A 245-nucleotide genomic window follows, 5' to 3' on the forward strand; every position below is an offset into this window, starting at 1 on the left:
ATGGTTTACATTTGGCAGATCTCTTCATCAAGTGATTTTGTTGTCACTTCAGAATTCAGTAGTGGTCAACAAACTCTTGTTATATGTATTTTGACATAGTAGAACTGTTAGACTTCTCTGGCAACCTATATATATTTACAGTAGACACATGGTGCAAATACATTTGGGTGTAAAGTGGAGAAGCCATGATGTGGCTTGGTGCAGCACTATTCTAAATAATTACCAATTTTTTATTTTATTTATTT

At 33.1% G+C, this 245-nt stretch overlaps 1 protein-coding gene across 1 annotated transcript in view; it reads left to right on the forward strand.

The window, feature by feature from the left end:
- Nucleotides 1-245, forward strand: part of LOC119586148 (multiple epidermal growth factor-like domains protein 8) — a gene marked incomplete in the record, with an annotated part of 25,388 nt that overhangs the window by 1,921 nt on the left and 23,222 nt on the right.

The sequence above is a fragment of the Penaeus monodon genome, chromosome 21 (genome assembly GCF_015228065.2).
Source record: "Penaeus monodon isolate SGIC_2016 chromosome 21, NSTDA_Pmon_1, whole genome shotgun sequence".
Lineage (NCBI taxonomy): Eukaryota > Metazoa > Arthropoda > Malacostraca > Decapoda > Penaeidae > Penaeus > Penaeus monodon.